The sequence below is a fragment of the Amblyomma mixtum genome, chromosome 7, assembly GCF_055824585.1.
Source record: "Amblyomma mixtum isolate Tamu chromosome 7, ASM5582458v1, whole genome shotgun sequence".
Lineage (NCBI taxonomy): Eukaryota > Metazoa > Arthropoda > Arachnida > Ixodida > Ixodidae > Amblyomma > Amblyomma mixtum.
In genome coordinates this window covers 120,572,635-120,595,614 of record NC_143018.1, presented here as the reverse complement: position 1 = coordinate 120,595,614, position 22,980 = coordinate 120,572,635, and the positions used below count along the sequence as shown (strand labels likewise).

The window sequence follows — 22,980 nt, the reverse complement described above, 5'->3', positions numbered from 1 at the left end:
GCGGCACAGACTGCGGCAACACCCCTTTTGTAGTTTTGGTTTCGCCGCGTGATCGCAACGGAGTCGCGCGAAATTTGAGTTTTCTTTTTGTCAGCACTATCTTGCAGGGGCTGCCGAAGTTGATTTCTATCTTTATTGGCGCTGCTCTTAGCTTGCTTATCACCGTTGCTCGCGAGGTATTCTCGCCCTCTGTGGCAACGCGCCTACGCGGTTTCGATTCCGCCGCGGGATCGCAACGGAGTCGCGCGAAACGTGTTTTCTCTTTGTGGGCACTGTTTTGCAGAGGCAGCGAAAGTTGATTTCTATCTTTATTGGTGCTGCTCTTAGCTTGCTTATCACCGTCTATTCTATTCTATTGAACGTTTTCCAGTTGTGAGTGATGCTGTCACCAAAGTACTGTGCCTAATTTTTTTTACTATTTATTCTCGATTATATACATTTTGTAGATTCAATATCCGCAATAAAGTAATTTGACCACCTGGGAAAGTTTTCTTCAAAATAATTCGACCCTCAAAGGGTTAATAATGCTGTGGAGGGTATCTCGAAGGTGACCCGATGCAGCTAATTTGTTGTGCAGGTCGGCCACACCACAAATGGGCCAATTTAAGGGGCACAGACTTAAAATACAACAACAAAGGAAATGCCGGTATGGTCACAACCGGACCTGGTTTTCAAAGCTCCTTCTCTACGACGGCACGGATGAGCCTACGCGACGTGCAGCCGAATCAACTGTTCGCGACGAACGATATTTTTTTTTACAGTTTTGCTTATGTTCCTGGCTCAGGTACCCGTGTTTTGCCGCATCCCGAGACGATCGATCCCGCACAATGGATGGACGATATGAAGTTGTGGCCACCTGTACAGGAGCATCACATAACCTATTACTTGTTGAAATCCAAGGCATGCGACTTAGAAGATGTCCAGGCCTTGAAGAGCTTGGACTCCTACAATTATGTTATCAGTGGGAAAGTGGGACAGCTGCGGATTCATCAAGTGGATGAAGATGTTTACTTTGTAAGGGGACCGGTGGCGCCATCACAAGCAGACGACGCTCGACCATATCAAGTTTGGGTGTGCATTACCAAGTCATGCAGCATACTTTCTGCTGCCTGCAACTGCAAGGTTGGCTTGACAAAAGTCTGCAGCCACATAGGTAAGCCCAAGAGCATACACAGCTATTGAAGGCGAGCTTTGGCATAGCAACCTCCGGTGGCACCAGGCAGGGGCTCCAGAACCGCTTTCTGAGCGGGGGGGGGGGGGGGGTTATTTATTCATTTATTATTTATTTACATTTCTATACTGCATTGTTCAAAGGTGTATTTGTTAATGCACATAACTTTAAATTAAAATGGGCAGATTTATAAAGATGTACATGAGGAGTGACCAACCACATTAAAAAGATTTCATATAGTCTGTTTCATTCTGCAATCATGCTCATGAAAACTGGTCAGTCAGTTAACGACTTGCAAGGGCAGACCATGGTGCTTTGCACAACAAAATTATTATGGAAGAATGGATCATGTCAGTCAAAACAGAATCTGCACAGAATCCTTGAGACTGTGCCAACTGATGACAAAAATTGTGTGCTAGTATATTGTCCATATGTGCAGCACCATCTACGGTTTAGTCCCAATTGTATTTCAAAAGCATTAGGTATGCAAAAGCATTACATTATGTATGCTGTTGAATTGGCATCTTCCATGCTGCCCGGCACTGCCTCACAAGCCCTCTGTTCGCTTTTGCAGGCCCGTATATGTACCCTGAAATGCAACAATTAATTTATTATTATGATTATTATGTAGCCATCTGCCAGGCACCCCTCAAGCCTTCTTTAGTAGGACTGAATTAGTATTTTGTTCACTGCAAAAATATCAAAATTATCTGAGGCGTTATCTTTTGGGACATGATAAAAAAGATTTTTTTTCGTCTCTTCTGGAATGACAGGTGCAGTCTTGTGGAAAATGGAATTTGCCAACAAGCAGGGCCTTACTGGGCAAGCCTGCACTGACCGAAGTGCTCTTTGGAATCGTGGGACAAAAAGAAATGTGGTGCCATCGGAAGTCTCCCATATGAGCTTCACAATGAAAAAGGTATTAACAGAGACGTCGGTGGAAGCCAGGAGTGCTGACCCACGATGTTACAACACTCACCAAGAGTACGTGCAAGCCATGAGAAGCTCCGACATAGCACCTCTTCTCGAGGCAAAAGGGAGCTTGCTGCAGCTAACCGTTGATGCTGCAGTACCGAGCAATGCGTCTGCAGTTGGCACAGCCGCACCTGTGCACACATCGCACGAGGATGACGAGCCTTCCTGCATCACTTGTGGAGACTTTTATGAGAAGTGGGTTCGCTTGAAAGAGCCAGCCAGGCTGCAGCTTGCAGAGGCGACTGTGCAACAGGCTGGCCCTCTATGGGAGGACAGTCGCAAGCTCAGGCTGACAGCCTCAAATGTCGCCAAAGTGCCACGAAAAAAAGAGACATTGCCCGACAAATTTGTGACGTCACGCCTTTTTTCACATTTTAGAGGAAATAAAGCGACAAGCCATGGGCAACGGTATGAGCCTGTTGCTCGGCAGACGTTTGAGAAGCTGTGCAAAGTTGAGGTGAAGCAGTGTGGCACCATTGTGAGTGAAACTCACCCATTTTTGTCAGCTAGCCCCGACGGATTAGTTGGTGAAACCAGTATCTTAGAGATCAAGTGCCCCTACATCAATGATTGCTTGGAGCTTGTAAAAAGCAACACCTACGACGTGAGAGAGGATGAAGGAGGAAAGTGTTACCTGGCCAAAACCGGAAGAAATGGATACTATTTCCAAGTGCAGTTTACGATGTTTTGCCTGCAGAGATCCCACTGTTATTTTTTTGTTTGGTCAGTGCTCAACACTGTTTTAGTTGAGGTGTTGTACGATGTGGAATTTGTAGTTGGACACATCAGTCGGTTGTCGCAATTTTATTTCAAGCACTACCTTCCCAGGCTTGTCAATGAAGTTCACAGTGGAAGTCTGGTGTTCTGCAAGGATTATGCTGAACTGTGCGCTAAGTGATAACAAAGAGCTGCTAAATGCTGTGGCAATGTATTTAATTGTGCAATAAATGACAGTGGAAACACAGTAGTTGATTGTTACAGAGAGCTGTGCCTGAAACAATTAGGAAGTTTTCTGAGCAAATCTGAAAATAAAGTGGCTTGTTGCCCTCACCTAATGGGGGAGCTAAAATGGGAAGGTTATGAAAAAAGAAGCACAGTAAAACAGCTGAACCACACTTGAAGGGCTTAATAAAAAATTACCATAATGGAGAGCTCTGGATTAATACCTGCCACTTGCAGTGCTTTCATGAGCACCCTGCTTGTATAGGTGCATCTTATTTATAGAGTAACAAAAAACTGTCCACAAAGCGTCCATGCTAACATATATTAAAAAAATGGAAAATTTCGATTAAACACACTGTGAATGGGATCAGCTTGTTAGTAGTGTACAGTGAAATGCTAATTGCACTAAATCATCAGCACTCCAATGCATTATCGCAGTCACCATTACCTAAAAAATGCAGTACAGCTAGAACCACTAGAAAGTCTGTAAGGTGCATAAAGGCGGCTTATGGCACGCCATCGTATATCCTATTACTGTTCACTGCCCACGAATCAGTATGTATCAGTACACAGTAGGCAGACATTTGCTCAACACATTTGTGTCACTGAACCTGCTGACAGCTTCATAGCTGTTCATGCAATGAAATGAATGGCACATTGGCACACTGCAGCACATGAAGCCCCCCAAATGAAAACAAATCATTATTAAGGCACTTTTTCTCAGTCTTTTGCTGGTGTCACGCTCAAAACACGAAAAAGGGCCCCTCTCGTTGCATTAGTGATGTTTCTGTTTAAAGCATTGTCAATAATAAAAGAACAAGAATGCATGGGCACCAATAGGCTCTGTGCATTTTCACCCTGCCCATTGCCTGAATGGAAAGTTCCCATTTAAACAGCAAAGGGTGCATTTATGAAGTTTCATTCCTAGAAAAACTCCATAATTCAAGCTCTCCATAATGATGTGGAAAACCGTATTTTTCCCTTGCACAGTCATTTTTCAATCCTTCGGGGCAATTAGGGGGCCTTTCAGGTTACACAGATCTGCACAAACACGAACAATGCTATCCATCAAATTCTTGTGGTGTATAGGAAGTGCATTCTTCAAAACTCTGTAGCACTTGATGCGGTTGATGGCACGCTCAACATGTATTCTTAGCCGTGATATTCTCCTGGCTGCTGTAGCTTCTGCTTCCGGGAACTGTTCCCTTCCCCTTGAAAAAGGAGGAGCATTCAACTTCACACCTTTCTCCTTCATTGAAGGCGTCAATGTGAACCCCCTGTCGGCCATCACTTCTTGATTGTTAAAGAAGAGCTTTGTAATCCCACACTTCTCAACAATATACTTGTCGGATGCCCGTCCACCAAAGCAGCGAGACACAAAAGTTATGAAGCCACTTGGAGCTATTGCCACAAGAAACTTCACGGTGTTTCCACTTTTATAGTGGCTATACGTCTGTCCTCTTTCGTAGAGCTTCTTTGGTCGCTGCAGTGCAACCTCTGTGCAGTCCAGGATGCTCGTCGTATTGCGATATGTGCTCTCCTTGAACTGCTGTGGCAATGTTGCTAGAATTGTCTCTGGTGGTAGCCATGCCACAACCTTTGTCATCAGGTTGTCCAAAGTGGCGAGCGTTGTTCGAAACACGTGCCCAGCTTTGGACACTGAAATGTTGAACCTTATGGCCAAGTCAAAGTACAAGAGCCCCAGCCTCAGGCGCATGAGTGTCAGCAGTACCTGGTCCCCGATGCTCATGGTGCGCCTAGTGCAAGTTTGCAGATTCACTGCAGTCACAAGTTTCCAGAAGACATCACAGCTAAGGCCAGTATAAAAACTGCATACAGCTTCTGAAATATCTTCAGACAATGGCTTCTCAATAGTCTGAACTGCCGAAGATTCTGTTTTAATGGACCGTGCAGCATAAGAGTGGTCCTCCTCTATAGTGCTACATAAATCCTCACACTGAACGCCAATGGTGCACACCTCTGGTTCAGTCTGGCAACTCTTATCACAAGATTTTTCGCCCACAGCTGAAGATTCTGTCTGCAGAAAAACTGATTGATGGCTGGCGTCAAGTGGCTCCTCTCTTATTTAAACCTCATCTGCGAAGTCTGGAACCAAGTCATCTGCTGCTGGGAACGTTTGATCACTTGCAAAGTCTGGAGTCGAGCCATCTGGTGCAGGGGATGTTTGGGGCATAACCTAGAAAAAAGATGTGGTCTTAAATGAGAGAGATTCACCTGTTGCAAGCAACATCTAAATGAGGGCATGAGTAAATCTAAATGAGGGCATGAGTAAATCTAAATGAGGGCATGAGTAAATCTTAACATCACATTGCACAAAGCATGCTGGTACTTCAGACAGGTTAGCCACGCAAACAGGGACTGAGGGGTTCCCTCTGATTTAGCGTATGCAAGGACTCATACAGTTGCTGCCATAACATGGAAGGAGCACACTTTAGGTTGAGGTGTTCACGGTAACTGGTGGTAGTACAGCAACCTCGTTTTCTATGCTCGACAAAGTTGCAAAGACGCAGCGACAAATCTACAGGAGCAAACGTGCGCACAGGACGCACCGAATGCTATCTGCGCACTGCCTGCACACTGCAGTATCACAGAAGGTGGAGATCCCAATTGGGCAAGCAATACACACATGGCCAGGCGGGTTAGCAACGCGTATTTCATGACTGACTTTAAAACTTCTTAAATTGCTGTCATTGGGTGATCACCGGCTGTTGCAGTAGTTTCGGTTCACAGCCCCTGTCTCTTGCTTAACACGCTGCTGCTTCCACTTCATAGGCGCCTTGCCCAGCTGGCACACATGCCCACACCGATTCACCCGCTGCCTGGCGGGGTGCACTTGGCTGCCATTTAACTGCACTTTCAGTGCCGCCTTTTTTTTTAATTGTTTTTTTTTGGGGGGGGGGGGTAACCACTTTATTGGGGGAATCACTGGAGCTGGAAGGCGCTTGAAGTCTCCGTGCTGGTGGGAGGTGCACGTTTTTTATCATTGGGGGCTAGGTTACACACCTCCTGGTTCGTTATAACCGAGCTGTGCAGCCCATTGTTTTATCTGAGATGTTGTGCCAAAGAGTACAGAATTTGAGAGTAGCTCCCTCCTAGTGTGTAATAAGTGAGCGTTCATTATATCTCTGGCAGTTACAGGTGGGCTCGACTGTACCTGAATGTTGCCTTCTTTAAAGTGGCAACACCTTTTCTAGGGCACAACAGTTACTCTGGTTTGACAAATGTGGGTTTCGTGTTGACAGATTGCAGCTGCGAAGGGTGGTAGCACATACGTAGGATACAACAGGCTTTGAAGGTGTTTCAACACAGAAGACAGGGCATGCAGAAGAGGTGCTTGTGTAAGCATTTGTACATTCCCCTTATTTTGTGTACTGTGTGCCATGATGCGATGCAAAAAATCTGGCGAAAATTGCCCCGCTGTACTAACACCTTAATAGTGATTGTAAGGGCGATATGTGACATACCACAGCTTCACTGCCACGCACACAAGCACTCATAATAGACACCAACTGGTGCAGTCACCATCTTCGGTCAAGGTCAGTGTCTTGCAGCAATTTTAGAGGAAGGTGGGAAGCATCCTTCCTAAGTGACCGGTTTCCGCACGGGCAAAAAATGTCTTCAAGTGAAACGTGTGGCACTCAAGCCCTCTTGAGGAATGAGAGTAGGGCATCCCTCTCTTCAATGTGATTTAAGTAATACGTCAGGTAATGATAGGAACCACCACACAATTCACTTGGTGTGCACAGCAGTGACGTTGCCAGGCCCGTCGAGTTTCTCACCCTGCATCTAGCATGGTCATACATGTAGCTATAACAAGAGTACGGGAGGGTTAAAAAAAAGCTGTGCAGAAATTAGTCTTACCTTTATTTGTGATCCCTGTGCAGTGACACCTGGAGTAACATGCCCCAATGGTTCACCTTTTTTGAGGATTTGCCTTCGTCCATGTGTAACCTGCGCATTTTGAATTTTTTTAGATCCATTTTGTCCTTACAGGCATGTATTTTTCATTTCCACTGCATAAAACTTGCTATCAAGTACTATAACAATGTCCAAACATTTCAAATAACAATACCTTTAATGGCCCAAGGCCACATAGTGCAAGACTACCAAGGTGTCTTATACATGCAGTGTTTTAAAGTCATGACATGTCGCCAGAACCAAAGCTGAAATATTCTGGTGGAAAAGAAACGCCCAAATGTAACCAAAATACAGAGAATCCGTGCTTCCTTACTTTGAAACATTGTTTTTTTTTTGCTAAGTGAACAGAAATCGGACGTTACTGCTTAAATGTCATGGATGCAGCTGTCAGTAATAGCTGGTAGGCTAAGTAAATTTTTCATTTCACATTGAAATGATGCCATAAATTTCCTTATCTGCAAATAAAGGTATTCACACCTACTTACGAGCTTTCTTCTAAACATTTGACTATTCTATCTTACCTGGATCGCACATTTATAATCTACCTTCCTAGCCAAATACTAAGTGGTCTAACAAAAGTGGCTAAATGCGGAAATTGTACTCTGAGGCTGTTATGGAAAGTTAAGAGAAATTGTTGCTGGGCTAGTTGGTTTTGGTCTCGCCTTGTCCTATGTTTTTCTACCTTCGTCCTGTCTTAGGGCCCTAAATAATTCAGAATGGAAAGTCAAGTCTGCCTAACCTTTGCCAAAGATCATAATTAATTGCACCCATGGGTTAACTGCTAATGATATCAGTAATCACTGATCTTGCATTTGATAATAATTGGTTATCAGAAAGGAAGCGCGCAGCATGTACCTTTCTCATTCGGTTGACGCCTGAAGCGCGCAGTGGGGAATTGAGGAAGGTTGGAGTAAAGAGATGCTGCAGTGGAGGGCTCGACCACCTTAGGACCTTTTACATGCACTGACATCGCCTGCACACGGGCGCCCTTTGCGTTTCGCCTCTATCGAAACTCGGCCGCCGCGGGATGGTTTGAACCCCGTGTACTCCGGCTATGTAGCCGAGCGTGCTAAACCACTGATCCACCGTGGCGGGCAGCACTCCCTGCCTTTTTTTAGAATGTATCTAAGTGCACACCTTGTTTCGGGCAAATGAAATATCTGCGCCGAGATGAATACACTGACACCTAAATACCAGCGCGATGCAATAAAACGACGCGCACCACAAGTCGTCGTCATAATTTGCGGCGTAATATTTAATGGTAGCTGCATTTAGGTTCATTAAGAAAATTTACATAGCCTACTGCAGTCGAAACAAGCACTCGATCGTGGTCTTTTCATTAAATTGAGCAGCCTGCTGTTTTTTCCTCGCGTGTCGGACCGTATTAAATCGCAACAAATTTTTCCGATGAAAAAGATACGTCGCCAATGCCCCCAATACGCAGTTTTAATATTCGCGACATATATAAATATATATATATATATAGTTATAGGGGTGAAAGTGCCCTGCTTACGAAATCTCAACGCGCACGGAAACCGTCCGCGGTAAGGAGACTTCTAAATTCATGATGCTCGCTCGGCGCACTAGCCCCGTACTTCCACAAGTCCTTGAAAACTCACCTTTCTTGCGTATCCGAGGTTCAGCATCGGACACGGGTTCAGTTTCGTTGGTTTGCCGTCAATGAAATGGACAGAGCAAACCTGCAAGCAGTTGAGAGTTCCGCGATAAACACATCATGCAATACCCAGTTTGACAACGCGCATGTCGTCGGCTTCCAAAGGAAGCATGATACTTACGCGCGCAAGCTTGCTAGGTTCAAAGTCCTCTCTTTTCAACGCGACGACCCATTGCCGTCGGCACTCTGGTGCGGCAGGAAATTTATGAAAGGAATAGACGCCGCACATGCATATGCTTCTTTGGTCGTGGTGCACATCACACATGCCTTGCAAAAGCATTTTGCGCTTTCGTTGGTTGTTGGTGCAACCAACGACAGCGCAGTGCCGTCCAGAGGAATAGCTGCTGTACATTGACAAACACTTTCTATGCATCGACAACAGGAACGACGAGTAGAACAACAAAAAACGACCACACTACGTCGTACTCGCATTCGGAAAGACGACGCTCACGACAAATCCCGCAGTCCCCTCCGGGAGGCGGCGCCTGGCGTCGAGAGTATGGAGCCGTCCGTGAGCTGCTGACGAGGCTAAAAAAATCTGGTCTATATGTTTGGCTGACGGTGGACGGTGGTTGATTTCGGGCGTTGTGACGCCAGCCATTGCGCCACTTTCGTCGTTCTAGTCTTCGTTCCAGGCGCAACCAGAGTAACCCTCAACTGTTTTTGCGCGCGTCTTACGCCGACAACGTTTCACCGCAGCTCCTGTAGTGGCCCGAGTGGCCCTTCCTGCCGGGTGTGCGGCTGCCCGACACAACGTCGGCCATGGCGGTACGTCTCTCGAAGCGCTCGCCTCCCTCCCCATGCCTCTGCCGCGGTTCTTCTTCTCTCTTCTCGACATGTTCTCAGCGCACTCTTCTGCGTCGTCGGATTTTGTCCGTGCTGTGCTCCGCGCGCACCTTAGCGTGCAGCTCGAGCTTCTGCCTGCTTCAGCCATCGTCGCCTGGATTATCGCCGTGCTGTATTGTTTTCAGGAGGGACCTTTGGCTTCCATTTCACGCGCGCCTTAGTGCGCCCGTTTTCATAATCTAGGTTGCTCGTCGGCTGCTGCATGTGCTTGGCTACATCTGCTTTTCGCTCACTTGGATACACTGCTTGCTCGTGTTTTTTGGTCGCGTCGCACACTCGGTGCAAACTATCATGTGCCGCATCAAGGCAGTATACGTGATCCAAGAGTTAGCGTTGACTGGCGGCCTGGTGCAGAGGGCGTGTGAATCGTTTACGTTATAATGACGACGTGGTAAATTAACTCATATCGTTGGCATTCGAACCTCCGTGTATTTGTGTCGCTGCACTGGCGGGAGGCTTGCATTCCAAATGCATTAAAGGCTGTCGTCGTAAAAGGAATGACGGGAGGCTGCATGACTGGCATTGCTTATTTCATTGTTTGCTCAGAGAAAGCGTTTGTTGTAAGTGAGCAGTAGCCGCTATTTTTCATTGTTAAAGTAGCAACATCAGCCAGCATGCATTATCATTTTTACACTTGAATGACTGAAAGAGTATCGGAGCATTGCCTTCATTTTTTTTCTTGTTGCTTGCACTGCATGAATTGTTGTGCCTACAGATTGCACTTTTGCATGCGTTTTATATTTTCGCGAGCAAATTTTAGGCAAGAAGTTTCAAAGGCACCGTGTATTGACCTGAAGTGCTCGCTATTAATGTAGCCGTATTTGCTGTGCTGAATATCAAATCTACATACTTCAAAGCGTGTTTAGCATCTTGTCTGCATAGACTCTTGCCTTCAAGGAGCATGGTTGAAAAACAGCGCACAAAAGACTAGACACAAGACATAGTTTTGTTTGTTCAATTTTGTTTTCATGATTATGCCTTCCTAATATACCCAGGTTTTCTCAATAAAGCCTTAGTTGTGAGTTCAGCGCTTGTCCTGTCGTCGCCTTTACTCTTGTCTAGTCTTTTGTGCGCTGTTTTTCAACCATGAACCTATACCAACTCGCCCAACTTAACGTTCTACTAAACCTTCAAGGAGGGCTTGGAGGTTTCACTTATCTGCTTAGTGTTGGAAGTAACAGCCATCACTGATAATAATACTTATTACAGACATGTTCTGCATGCACAGTCAGGGCGGAATGAAATGCAAACACACATATGTCGTACTTTTCTACTTTACAGCGAGATATTCATTTAGAAAAGGCTTGTAAAGAAGTACTTCAGTAGATTCTTTACCCTGAAACATGAATTAGGCTAGCTGTATACTGCAGTTGAAAGCACACAGGCAAAATAATTTGTCTTGTTCATCCGCATGGCTCATATTTCATTCCAGCCTGACTGTACACTACTCTCCCAGCAGGTACCCCAACTGAAGCATGCACTGTATTGTGAAAAATGCTGCACATATGTTTTAGAAGGGTGCGTGAAACAATGTGCAGCTGCTAATATTGAACTATTAGTATCTGAGACCTGATATTCAACTGAATCATTAATCTGTCTCCTGCTAGGAAGGCACAAGCATCCCGCCCATGGCTAATTCACTGCCCTTCACCCCTGTATTGGTTTCACTCCTTGAGTTATGGTATTAATAATTACAAAATTTTACTACAAGGATATATGAGAGCACATTGTGAGCTAAATATGGTTAATGAAAGTCTTCCACTCTGTACAGTGATGTGGTCGGTCTTGTACATCTTTACTAATGTCTTAATTTTGCTTTATGCAAGCCTTGCCTTCCTATTGTATCCTATGTCGTCCATGTCCTCCTATGCTATCTGCCTTCCCCTGGTCCTCTCTTCGGCCATTTCTCCTGTTTCCTTTGCACTAGCTATTGGTCCGGTGCCTGCTGTGAAAATGACAGCCAACAGTAAGTCCCTTCCTTTATTTCCATGAAATCTTCACTGCTACTACTAATGCTGATAGTACTATATCAGTATTTTTGTGATAATAATGTACAAAATAGTAGCTAAACCAATGGTAGCCGAGTTGAATATCATGCATATCTTGCATGCGATATATTAACATATTCACTATTACAATACCGTCAATTTCTTTCAGTTCGGACATTTGGCCATAGAAAGTTTATGCTTTTTTTTCTAGTTTAGTCCACTAAAACAAACTTTGCTTTTTGCGTTGCAGGTACAATCTACAATGAGTGCCGCTCTGACTTATGAGCAGGAAGCAGTATTTATGGATCCTTTTCTTGGAAATGACAAACCTTCTGTCGCCTTATTATGTGCTGAGCCTTCCTCATGGGGGAAGCAAATGTCATGACTTGGATTTCTACAGAGGTGAGACATCACACCCAGCCTCATTTTTTCTGCGACGTGCTTAGGGGATTAGCAAACCTTCGTTTAGTACTTCTTTCACCTTTTTTCAGTGCTCCGGCATGGTGAATAGATATGGTACTCTGGCTATAACATAATGATATATGGCCACATTATAAAGGCGTATGAATGGCTGCACTTATACTATTTTGCGTGGCCCTCTTTTAATGCTTTTTCAGCCTTGGTTTGTTGAAATGAGTAGCAAAAATGAACACAAGAACGAGAAAGAACTAGGACTTTCTATATTTTACACACATTTTCTGGCTTCAGCGAATTAATGCCAAATAGCCCAGTTCTGCACAATAGTTCTTTCAGTTAAGCACAGCTGTATCTGTATTAACAATTTTATGCAGGGACAGAAGGCATTTTGCATTTATATTCTGTACCTCCTCAGCAGCTCAGGCAATATGAAAATGAATTTCATTTTTTTTTGTTTTATACTACAAGACGTCATATAGAAAGCAAAGCTATCAAAACTGAATGCAAAACGTGCACAGTTCGCGTGTACTTGCAGAGGCTTGTGAACAGAGCCCATAGGATTTTTTCCTTTATGCAGAATGGAAGGTTGAAAAATTTTTTGCATAATTAGATCGTTATTGGAGCATGAAGTTACATGTTAGAAGATGAAACCTGCCATATTGTACAGGGTCGTCCACTCTTAGTGCGGACACGCGAGCGCATGGCTGTGCTCTTTGAAAGGCTCATTGGAAGGCCATCGAAACCAAGTGGCAGATGAGGCGAAACACAACATTCAGCTCCTTCTCCAGCGCCGCACTGCTGCGATGAGCGGCTGTGTCACTTGCAGTGGCTGTCTGAAAAGAGCGGCCATGTGTTCGCAGTAAGAGTGGATGGCCCTTTACATTTTGTATGCTAGAGTGCCGACTCTTGCATCCATCTAAAAACATTCATGCAGGTTATCTGGTTAGCCTCTTTCCTTGATACCACATTTCTAGAAATGATACTTAACTATGTCAGCTTTATTTTGATCAGAATTTATAAGAATGTATCACAAACACCAAATTTTGTGATCATATATGACAAAATTCAAAAGGTGATTCATGATTGGTATTGTTTAGTCTAGGGCAGTAAAATGCCATGTACCTAGTGCAAAGTAAAATTGAATATGACCAGTCTAACAAAACAAACTCCTTTTTTTTTAGAGGGAAATCTTTCGACCGAAATGCTGGAGTGGCTTGACGTGATGAAGACATTGACAGGAGTGCACTCAAAAGTACCCATATTTGGGATGGCACGAGAGCTGGCAGACAGCTCTTCAAGCAATTGGTGAGTACCTTGGTGCTCTGCTTCTGCTGTTTCGTATGTGACCAGCTTTTGTTTTTCACCTAATAAGAGTGCGTATCCTTAAAAATATCAGCACAAATTGAAGAGAATTTCGATATACTTGCATGAGATGCCACTGCGAGAACTTGAAAATGATATCTCGCATGTACACTTCACTGCTGAATACAGTAAGCACTGCTTGATAGCTAAGTGCCTCTGACGTATGAGAAAATAGATAGGTTGCTGCACAACATGTGGAACTGCCCTGTCGAGCACTTTGTCTTCAGGAAGTGGAGGATTAAGTAGTAATTTCTTAAAGAATTTCTAGATAATAGCACAAACCACACGACCGGGAAGAAATAGCTGATGCAACACACTGACTCGAATGGCACCATGTGCATGAAGGACCTTATGGAGTTGCCTGCTATGCTGCACGAGAAGGTCACGCAGGATGGGTGTCAAAGACGAGCCGATTCAGGTGCCTTCTTTGTGTCCCCAGTACTCACTGCAGAACTCAATGAACAAGCAGCAAAGGTTACAGCTGAGCATGGCCAGACTCTTGTGCTTCCCTCCACAAGCAAGCTGGAAGCACAGTCCTTCGATACCTTTAATGCTTTTGCTCACAACATACATTGTTGCAGCACGTGGCGAGGAAAGATACACATCCTTGATTTTAGTGCCAGTGCACTCATAGGCCCCAGTAACAGATCATTGAGGTATCCTGTCATATCAACAGGCATCTCATGAGGAATGAATTCACAGGCTTCAGAACTTAGTGCTCTTTGCAGAAAATGTCCCAAAGTTTGTTGCCACATGGGCCTTTTCGAAATAATGGCCCAGAAAGGCGAGCCTTCCTTATGTATTTTGTGAAAAAATGCCTAAGACGTTTGCCGCCGCGGTGGCTCAGCGGTTATGGTGCTCGGCTGCTGACCCGAAAGACGCGGGTTCGATCCCGGCCGCGGCGGCTGGAATTTCTTTGGAGGAGAAATTCTAGAGGCCCGTGTACTGTGCGATATCACTGCACGTTAAAGAACCCCAGGTGGTCGAAATTTCCGGAGCCCTCCACTACGGCGTCTCTCATAGCCTCAGTCGCTTTGGGACGTTAAAACCCCATAAACTAACCATAAACCAGCCTAAGACGTGGGTATTTCTGCTTCTTCATGGGTGCTGAAATGTTTGTGAGGGAGATGTTTTGCTGATAAAAAAACCGGTTTGCATAAAGATAAAAAGAGACTGTGAGGCTGTGCGAAGCAGCAGGAATAAAGAACATTTCACAGCTGATGAAGAAGCAGAAAGACTCACATTTTAGTCCTTTTTTCAACCAGACACATGAGGACACTTCATATTTTGGGTCATTTCGATAAGATCCACATGGCAACAGCATTTGGTTAGATTCCTGCAAAGAGCCCATTCTGAAAGCATGAGGATACGCTCCTTGTAAGGCGTACTGCAGACTTATTGGAATACCTCAATGGGCAGTGACCGGTATCTATGACTGCATTTTCGTTCGAAATCGGAGATCTGTACATTTTCTGGCCCGTGCTGAGATAATGGAAGCTGTGAGCGAGCATAAGACTTGGGGAAGTGCACTTGCAAATTGCTTGTGGGCATGTTTTCTGCCATACTAAGATGTTGCCATTGTTAGTTGCTCACTAAGATTTGCAGTGAGTACTATGGACAGCAAGAAGGTATCTGCATTGAATTGTTTTTGGCACCCATCCTGAGCTACCTTCTTTTCGGCAGCTCAGGGCATTCATGCACACAGTGTTGTCCAGGTAAGCACATTGTGTGTTTTTTTCTGGTCCTGTGGATTTTACTTCCTTTCCTATAAAGAAAAAGTGTATTTGGTCAATGAAACGTAATGGTTTGGTTCTCATTAAATATTTTTGCAAGACCCTACAAAAGCCAGTTGGTAAGGTAGTGAATAGTTTGATTGTGTTTGCTAAGTGAGGTCTTTCTTGTCCTTTTCAGATGAATCTGACAGCAATATGCAGACGTACAATGTATGCAATTTGTCATGAAAATAAAACATATGTGCCTTTACTCACCCACACACTCTTCTTTCATTCTAAGCCACATGCTTTGTATCTACGCAATGCACAACATGCATAAAGGAAGAGCTTGTGTGCAATAGTACTTCATTTCTTCTGCACCTGGACTGCTATTGTACATGATTGAACGTGAGTCAAGACACGTTGATCAGTTACACAAATTAAGAATCTGGATGCGGTTGACAGCTTATGTTCAACTTAACACTCAACGCCATCATTCTGGCCGCACCATGCATCAGCAGTGTCAGTATGGCGTCAGAGGGCTTGCCAGTATGGTCGTCTGGCTTTAAAGTTTTGTTCAAGCCATTGGTGACAAGCCGCATCACTTGAGTACACGGAAAAAGGTCCAAGAGAGGTTAACCGTAAGAATACGTAAACAAATTTTTTACGGTTGGCTTACCTATGAGTACACAGAGAAGGGTCCGAAAGAGTTAAACGTAGGAATACGTAAACTAATTTCTTTTTACGGTTGATGTACGTACTGAGTCCTTCTTAAGGACTTGCCGTGTTTCTGAAAGTGTCCGTTTATGAATTGCGGAAAGTGCTCGGCAACGCATTGCCTCCAGGTTTCTACGTAAACTTGAGCAAATTTTTTTACAGTGGCAGTGTCCCGTAAGGGTCAAGAACCCCAATTTATTAACAATAAAGTTTTTTCCATCCATCCATCCTGTCTATCTCGACCTACTGCTGCTTCAACCAGTCGCTTTCACACTCTCGCCCCACTGCGCCTTGATGCAAAGCACGCGTGAGCGCCCCGGTCATGTTTTAATTTCTACTTCCACTGCTCATCTGCATCCTTGCGACAGAAGGCTAGCACTTCACGTTCGCGTGTGATGCCTCACAACCCGCATATCTCTTACTCTGGGGATAAGCCTAAAAAAAACAACAACAAATGACATGACGGTCACCACGTGTCAACGCAATATTCAGCGACAGCTGTTAATGACATATGTTGTGGTTGAGAATATGAGCGCGACCTTTTATCTGTGTAGTTCTACGGCGCTCTTTTCAGTATCCTACGAACAATTATTTACGCACTAGCGTATACAGCTCGTTGGGTCGAGAAGCCGTCGGCGTAGTAGTTGTAGTTGCCGGCACCGCTCGTCGGAAAAAAAATACATTGTCCATAAAAACTAAACATAAAAGGTTGAACAATGCTCGGAACCCGTCTAAGTGTCCATCATTACAAAGTAGTCATGTTTCCACTGTTTTGCAAGCTTTATCCGGCCCAGACGCACGTTAGCTAAAATCTTTCCATTACTTCGTAGGAAGTGTGCGGCGTTTCAGGATTTTTACGCCTGTACGCCGTTTCCTCTTCCCAAATTACGTTGTCTATGGAGGAGACAATAACAGGAGCAAAGAGGCAGTCCCCTGTTGACCCCGTGTTGCCGGCTGTACGACATCACTTGGTTGCAATGTCAGGATTCTTAGGATTCTTACCTCTTTTACAGCCACCCATTCTCTGCCCACGCTCGCCTGTTATGGCTGCTTGAATTGTCCCCATCCCTTCGAAATGTTCCACGTTGCTTGTTTCGCATATCGAAAAGAAAGAGACTGCCTGCATCGCTGCCTCTGACACGTTGCTCAAGGTTTTGCTGCAGTAACCTTATCGGCAATTCTCCCGAAATGAACGCCACGGTGCTGCGGCCCAGCGAACTAGTCCAAGAAGGATAGCCGCGCGCGAAACAGCGTTGATTGCTCCGCCGCAAGACTGGTTCTCCGGTACATTCTATACCGCGCCATTTCCTTTCCTCAAAAAGCATTGCGCTAGATGCCGGCTTACTCTTTTTTTCACTCGCATGTAGGCGTACTCATGTTTTAGTGTAGCATCTTACCGCAGTTGTGGCGGTCAGCGACTTGGCGCTGACGTGGAAACAAACGCTGCCGACATCTGGCAGTGACTAAACCCGGGAACGGTGCCAGTGAAGGAGAGCATTTGGAAGAAACAAGACAACGCCTACTGTGACAGCTACGTCTCAATCCATCCATTCCCACCCAAGCAAGTCCTACACCTTACATGATTTCTCTGCGTACTCAGGATCACATATATCAGAAGCCCCTACCGCGCAATATGAGCGCTAGTCACCATCAGGGTAGGCGGCCGGCACGAGCCAGCTATTAGACCAAAACATACAGCAACCGCTCCGATATCCGTTATGTGGACGCTGCAGAAAATTCTAAATAAGGATATTTCACGGCAGTCGCAGCCTATGAAGACGGCACAGTGGGGGCCGCCGCCACTCTCCGAACTAATTCGCCTTCAGAGGCGGAAGGAGCCGCCATCGCAGTTGCGCTGGCCCACTCCACCATTGACAAAATCTCTCCCTCTCCCGTAACCGACAGTAGAGTAAGCATGAAATACAGGACGATGTAGAAGCGTACGCGGACACGACGAGACGCAGGCCTGACAAGAATGTATATGTAGCGCGTTCGAAACTGTATAAAGTGCGTAGAGGCGAAAGCGTTTTCCGCACCACTTTGCCTATGTGACACTGGTGACGTCACCACGGGATTACGTCACACGTAACTGGTGACGAAGTAATTACAAATTACTAGTTAGTGACTAATTATTGATTAATGACTAAACACTAAATAACTGATAATTAATGACACTTCGGATCGCCTTTAGGAGTGGAACGCGACAGCGTGCTGTAGCGCTACCAGGCAGTCCACGGAACGCCACCACCCGTTCGGCGCGATGCCTTGCCCTTCTAACGCGACACTTTTTGAGGGAAGGAAATTGCGCATTGATTCTCCGTCATCTCGGTGGACACCCGAACCGCACCGTACATGAAGGCAGGACCGCCACTACTCATTCGGCGCGATGCCTTGCCCTTTGCACGCAACGCTTTTTCAGGAAAGGAAATGGCGCAGTAATTCACTGTCATCTTGGTGGACACCCGAACCGTACCGTGCAGGAAGGCAGGACCGCCACCACCCATTCGGCGCGAAGCTACCGGCGCTTGTATGCCGGTCCTGTACGAGGGCTTAGACAGCCTCGTTAAATCTCGTTAACTTTCGCACGTTGCCCGGATGTTCTCGCTTCAGTGCCCGATGAGTAGAATTCAGTGCCCGGATGTTGGCTCTTGGTCTCGGCGTGACGTCACCACACTGCCGACAACGGAAGCTAAAAGCATTTCATGCTTAAATTCGGATCATGCCAACCGTCTGCCACAGAATGTTCCAGATGGTGCTATACGATTCAGCCTTTCGAACAGCATAAACTTATTAGAGGGCTTGCAGCAGGAATTCGAACCGGCGTCCTAGAATCCGGGCTGCGGGTGTCCACCAAGATGTGTGATACAGTTACCGCAACTTCCTTTCCTCAAATCTAATTTTCGTTTCCTTTATTACGGTGCCTCTTTCTCTCTCTCTTTCTTCTTCCACTGCAACCTGCCTGCCTTTCCTTACGGAAAGGTTCGAGTGTCTACCGACATGTGAGAGAATTACTAAGCCATTTGCTCTGCTCAAAAATGCGCTGCGTCCAAAGCTGTTTCCAATGGGCAATGCGTCGCGGTGGACGGGCGATGGTGTTCCGTGGACACCCTGGCAGCGCTGCAACACGCTTTCACGTTCCACTCCTTCATCATCATCATCATCATCATCAAGAAAAGGAGCAGCTAGAGGCAATTCTTAGAAAAGCATACAAATGCGCTCTTGGACTGCCGGTCAACACTTGGACGGAGAAATTCCTTAAACTGGGCATAAATAACACAGTACAAAAACATATCGAGGCCCACCTTCTCGCGCAGAAAACAAGACTGATGCTGTCCGGAACAGGCAGAAGCACGCTGCGGTTGCTGGGCATGAGGGACCCTTTGAAAGAAATCAGTAGCACTGTGAGCGTTCCAAATGAAGTCAGGAGGATCATTGAGATCAGTCCGATCCCAGAAAACATGCATCCAGATATACATAAGGCGAGAAGAAAGGCAAGATCCGAATTCCACGAAAGAAGCTTCGCCGAGGCAAAATACATATTATACGTGGACGCAACCACATACACACACCGATACGGCTCGGTAGCCAGCGTGGTGGAGCACCCGCTCAGGGAAATCAACTGCGCTTCGATAAAAACGAACAACATCCTCGAGGCTGAGCAAGCAGCAATTGCACTCGCCATCACCCAGCAGAGTGACGAACCCCACGCACACGTCCTTACAGACTCGCAAGAGGCGTGCAGAAGATATAGCAGTGGACGCATATCCACTGCAGCCATTCACATACTCAAGGCGAGGACAATCACCTTTACGAGATGCTTCATCACGTGGACACCAGGCCATGAGGCTGTCAAAGGGAAATATTGGGCGGACGCCAACGCCCGAGCATACGCCAACAGGGAGGCGCGCACCGAAGGGGAACTGGACGCAGTCACTAGATGGCGTGGAGCCATCTTAGAACACCAACGAGCCCTCCGGAGGACCTACCCTCCTCCCCAAAAAGACCTTAGTAGTGAGCAGTCGGTTGCCTGCAGACAACTGCAGCATAATACATACCACAATCTGAGTTTACTCAGCAAAATCTATCCTTCCAAATATGACAACAAATGCCCGCTATGCGGTGAGCACCCAACGCTTTACCACGTTACATGGGCCTGTCAGAAAATGCAGACAGCGCCGATAAACAACACAACAACACCGGAGCAGTGGGAGGCTGCGCTGTCCAGCTCGAAGCCTGAAGAGCAGCTCAAGCTGATCGACAGGGCTCGCAAGAGTGCAAAGGCCGCTGGGGCCCTAAACTGAGGGCTCCACCTACGCTGCGGGAAAGAACCCTTGTAATACAATAAAGTTTTTCATTCATTCATTCCTTAAGGAGAAGCTTAAGCACCTTCCAATTTTTATATCTGCTGCCGAGAGCCCCAGATTATTCGTGTTTCTGCGAGCAGAAAATGGTCATCCGCTACTTATATATTTGGTTTGTGTGGTGCAAATTGAAAGTAACTTACAAAAACGGGTTAAGGACGCCAAACGCAAGAGGCGCCCGTGTGCTGTGCGATGTCAGTGCACGTTAAAGATCCCCAGGTGGTCGAAATTATTTTCCGGAGACCTCCACTACGGCGCCTCTTTCTCTCTTTCTTCTTTCACTCCTCCTACCTTCCTCCCTTCCCTTACGGCGCGGTTCAGGTGTCCGCCGAGATATGTGAGACAATTACTGCGCCATTTCCTTTCCTCAAAAACCAACCAACCAAGAGCAGGGAGTTTTGAAGCGAAAAGCTTCACAAGGCTATTCAACACCGAGGCTATATAGAGTGGGCCCCGTCGTCAGAAAAAGCCGGGAAGGAAACGAGGCCTGTCTGTCTCGTATTTCGGTGGATACCTTGAGAGAGAGAAAAAACTTTATTTAAAGACGAATTCGGGACACGCCCCAGGGTCCCCGCAGACCCCACTGCACTCAAGTGTTTATGTTCCTTAGGTCCATAACACTAGCACCCCGGCCGGTGGCGATGGTCAGAACGGCCGGGTCCTCCGAGCGCAGCAGGGTCTCCCAGTCCTCCCAGGTCTTGAGGTTCTCAAGGCTCCCGCGGGGGAGGGTCCGCCGGGCAGAGGGAAACGAAGTGGAGGGAAGAAGCGAAGGTTTCTGGGCATAGCGCGCATGCCGGAGTGGCGAAGGAGGGATGATAGTGGGCTAGGGTAAGTGGTGAGGGGAGAGAGTGAGTCTGCAGTCTGCGCCAGAGTGTTGCTTGTTTATTATATAGGGAGGAGTGGGGAGGGGGTAGAGCTGGCGTGAGTTGTTGTTGTTGATAAACGTTTATTTTCCATCAGAATGGAGGCTCCCTACTCCCTACCTCCGGCACGCAGGCCGAGGGGCAGGGGCCGGGATCTCCGCGACTAGAGACAGGCAAGGAGCTTCTGGCTCCTCGCGGCAGCTATCGCCAGATGGACCGCTTTCTTCTGCACGACGGGGTCCGTGCTTTGGAGAAGGGTTTCCCAGGCCTCTCTACTGTCTATTTTCTCTCGTAACCCTGGAGAATCCGCACATTCCCAAATCACATGGTCGAGGGTCCCCCTCTCCCCGCACTTCCTACACTTATCATCAATATCCTCATCTTTTAAGACATGCGATGCCCACACTGGGTGTATGAAGTTTTTAGCCTGTAGTCTCCTCCAAGCCGTAGCCTCTGTGTTAGCGAGCTCTTTGTCGGGGCAGGAAAGCGTCTTCTGTTTAGTTTGAAATTTTCCACTATTTCTGTGTAATTTATCAGTCTCTCGTCCAGTTCCTTGTTATCGGGCGGTCCTGCCGCGGCTCGGAAGTAGAGATCTCGAGCAAGGGCGTTTGCCGCCTCGTTTCCTGGAACAGCCTCGTGAGCTGGTGTCCAAACGAGACTAATATTTCTATTTATTCTGCGTCCCTATAGGATTCGCAGTGCTTCCTGTGTTATTCTGCCTCGGGCATAATTTTGGATAGCAGTCTTGCTATCGCTAATTATGTATTGTGCATCCGTTCCCACGCAAGCGAGCGCTATTGCAACTTCTTCAGCCGACTCTGGATTTCGACTGCGTATGGTTGCGGAAGAGACAGCTGTACCCCGGCCACTAACGACCGTTGCCACCGCTGCTCCCAGTTTCCCGCTAGCCGCATCCGTGTAGGCCACTGCTTTCTCGTTCATTTCGCCGAAGCGTTTGGTGAGCGCCTCAGCTCTCTTTTTCCCTCCTTTCTTTGTGAAATGTAGGGTGCATGTTTCTGGGTAAAGGATCTACCCTGATCTCTTCTCTGATGTCCCTTGGGATGTTCCGATTTACTAGAATACCCTTTTCCGTCTGGAGTCCTACCATGCTTGGAATCGCCCTTCCTGTGTTTGATTGGCTTAATCTGTATCGCTGCGCCATTCTCGTGGCTTCAGCAATCTCTGTCCATGTATTGTGAATACCCATGTCTAGGAGTCTTTCAGTGGAGGTGCTTATAGGCAGGCCTAGAGCCCGTTTGTAGCATCCCCTTATGATCGTGTCTAGTTTATCCCGTTCTGAGGCGCGTATCTTCAAGTAGGGTGTAGCATAGCTTATCCGGCTGATAACGTATGCTTCCACCAACTTGATCAAGCTTTTCTCTCTTAGCCCTCGTCCTTTGAGTGCTATTCTTCTAAATATCCCTATGGCTTGCGCCGCATATCCCTCAAGCTTCTTCAGGGTTTCCCCGTTGTATCCGTCGCTCTGAATATGCAGTCCTAATATTCTAATCCTATCCACCATCGGCACGGGGTTTCCTCCGACCGTGATGTTGAAGTTGTTACTCTGTTACAGATCATAGTAACGTGGTAAAGCGTTGGGTGTTCACCTCATAGCGGGCATTTCAAAGATGAAGCTACGATCGCTGAGGCCATAGCATATTTTAGGCCTGAATTAGTCACAAAAAATTGGCTGTGGCTTAGCTAAGGTTAAGCCTGGATATCTCGAAGCGAAAAGCTGCGGCAAGGCGGAGGAGGAGCGCGCGTGTAGTGAATACGGTGCTGTCTTAGAAGGTTGCTTTAGAGACATGTACTGTGGCGTGCATTCCCCTCAGGTGTGCACCAAGATATGAGAGAAAGGCATTTACTTTCCTTAAAAGCATTTTTCATTTCATTTCATTTTCCTTAAGGCCCTTACGCAGCGGTCCGGGTATCCACCGAGATATGAGAGAGGCAGGAGTCAAACACGGAAGCATCCTGGCCAACTTGAGTTCTACAGATTGTGGGGCTAGGAC

The 22,980-nt window shown here is 46.5% G+C and overlaps 1 long non-coding RNA gene and 1 pseudogene across 2 annotated transcripts; both read right to left on the bottom strand.

Annotated features, from left to right (window-relative positions):
• Positions 1-4,179: 4,179 nt before the first annotated feature.
• LOC149337347 (uncharacterized) lies at positions 4,180-9,228 on the bottom strand. 2 transcript variants are annotated; one of them, XR_016284620.1, is made up of 4 exons: positions 8,824-9,228; positions 8,647-8,727; positions 6,971-7,060; positions 4,180-5,285 (listed from the first exon to the last, which is right to left on the bottom strand). It is a non-coding gene; the product is annotated as an uncharacterized LOC149337347 (long non-coding RNA). The 2 variants fall into 2 exon arrangements; XR_016284619.1 differs by having other exon boundaries at positions 8,647-9,228.
• Positions 9,229-20,945: 11,717 nt separating this feature from the next.
• LOC149337346 (uncharacterized) lies at positions 20,946-22,604 on the bottom strand (annotated as a pseudogene).
• Between the last annotated feature and the right edge of the window lie 376 nt (positions 22,605-22,980).